Source organism: Elephantulus edwardii, unplaced genomic scaffold, assembly GCF_000299155.1.
Source record: "Elephantulus edwardii isolate Elephantulus edwardi_28Jun2011 unplaced genomic scaffold, EleEdw1.0 scaffold00278, whole genome shotgun sequence".
In the NCBI taxonomy this organism is placed as follows: Eukaryota; Metazoa; Chordata; class Mammalia; order Macroscelidea; family Macroscelididae; genus Elephantulus; species Elephantulus edwardii.
In genome coordinates this window covers 3199509-3202023 of record NW_006400028.1, presented here as the reverse complement: position 1 = coordinate 3202023, position 2515 = coordinate 3199509, and positions in this window count along the sequence as shown.

The window sequence follows — 2515 nt, the reverse complement described above, 5'->3', positions numbered from 1 at the left end:
CTTAAAAACAAAACAAAAAAAAACACCTACTTTTAAGGAAAATGCCTAACAGGTTTTTAATACAGTAATCACTGTAATTATCACTTTCTTTTCTAGTTCATTGGTTTTCAGCTCAGGCTGCATTCTCTAACTCATACTGTGAAGAAAAAGGTGTTTTTGACTCAAATATATGAAATCTACATAGTCTTAATTTGTAAAAAATAAAGAAAATTCCTTAACCTTTTCTTGGTGTTTGTGTGTTAAATTCAAGGCACACTGAACATGGGCCTGGGAGCTCTCTCTGTCTTGCTGGCTTGGCTTTAAAAAGAGAGGAGTCGAGTTCTGTTCTAGGTAAGAAAAGAACAAGGATACTTTCTTGTGCTTTAAAACTCCAAGTTGCAGTAAATGTCAGGAGTTTGTTCTAATAAGCACTAAGAATCACTGGCCCAATAAGCAACATCATGATAGATGGAGAAAAGCTGGATGTTGTCAGGTAATTACATTGGGAAAACTTGTAAAGACCTCTCCCAAGTGCTAGAGAACAAGGATGCTGGTTTAAAGATTAAAGTGTTCCTGATCCAAGCTAGGGATAGTCATTTGCTTCCTGTGCATCTAAAAATTGGACAATTAATAAAGATGACAGAAGAATAATTTTGCCTTTGAACTGTAGTGTTGGCAAACAGTGCTGATTGGTACTGCCAAAAGAGCAAATAAGACTGTCCTGGAGGAAATGCAGCCAGGGTGTTTCTTCCTTTGGGCATTCTGTGAGGAAAGGCCAGTCCATGGGGCATAAAACCAAAACAGCAAGGTGGTGAGAAAGTTAGGTCAGAGAATGGAAGACCCTCAGCAGAATGGATTGATAGTAACTAATGGGTGTGAGCATGGCAGAGATTGTGTAGGATAGAGCAAGATTCAGATCTGTTCATAGGGTTTCTGTGGGTCTTCGGTTGACTGGACACATTATTAACAACATGGGTTATGTGATACAAGATGAGAATTCTGAATTCTAGAGCACTTTATTCTCATGTAGAACCTGTGCATAGACAAAGGGGCAGTTGGACTAGAACAAGGAGATATTGTAACATTTAATTTTCATCCTGAACAAATAACTGCGGAGCTGGACTACATGAAGGAGGGATTGAGATTGGAGAATTCATTAACAAGCTGGTGAGCAGATCACAAAAATCTGTAACCTTGTTGAAAAAGGTCTATAAAGTGCTCCTTGATGAAAAAAAGACTAGTCTTCAGTATCAATTCACCTCAAAAAAAAAAGTTCAGGTGGGTGAATAAGCAGCAACATGAGTGGAAAAAGTACTGAACCACATGAATTTCATTTTATTTGGAACCACAGTCATGGCCCAAGGACACAACAGTCATGCAATTAAATGATGCATTCTTAGTAGCAGAGTGAAAAGTCAGACTCAAGTTCTAAGGACTAAAGGGCTTTGCATATCACAATGTCCACAAGCCTGAGACCAGAAAAACTAGATGGTCCCCAGCTGCCACTCACTGCTCTGACAGGGATGGTTTGTGGACAGAGGAGGAGAAAAATGTAGGACACAAAAATCACAAGAAAGGAGCACTGCATGCTCCCCTGGGGATCACCTGTCAGATAGGCAAAGGCTTTTTTAAAGTGTTTAAAAGGAAAGATGGCACTTTGGGAATGAAAGTTGTTGGTGTAACAGTCCCAATAATTTAAAATGGTAGAATCTTTACCACTTAATGGTGAGTAACTTTCAAGAGTACACCATTAGGAAGTGGCAGATCTGTGTAATCTCCCTGCTCTTCATTGTTAGGTTCTGTAGGTAACAGATTTGCATCTAGAAGGGGAAATGTGAGGCAGTTTGGGTAAAATCTCCATACCTCTAAAACATCCCAAAAGGCTGTGCTCCCTTCCCCCTGCCCTAGTTTACAAATCAGAAAAGGTTGACACAGCAGTTCATTCCAGGCCTGGGTGGTAACAGGGCATTGGCACAGGCACAAGTTCATATTGGGAGGAGAGAGATTTCCTCATGTTTAGTGATTGGATCCATGTGATGGGCTCTATGCTAGGGATAAAGATAAGACTTACCTGCATTTTAGTTACTTGCAGAGCAGTGATACATGTAAACACTAATACTTACACGGGAGCAGTACAGGGGTCATGAGAACAGTGGGAGATATTTAGACTTGGTTCAGAGGGAAGAATTTAGAGATGATAACTGGGATAACTAAATCCTAAAGGATGACCCAAAGTGAGATAAGTGACCAGAAGAGAAAGGCAATCCTGGGAGTAGAAGTTTTAAGGTGGATAAACACCTCACAGCGGGATAAAAACCTCACAGGAGGATAAACACCTCACGGGGTAAACAACTCACAGGAGGATACATTGTGATAAGGAAAGGCACAAAGGCCAGATCGCTGGGATGTCAGTTTTAAGAAGGAGGCTAATAGGAAATGGGATAGAGGTAACTGAGGACTTTCTTTGCGGGGCTAAGGAGCTGCCTTTGTCTTGAGGGCAAAAGTCTTGAGCAACAGAGCATCTTTTTTTTTTTTT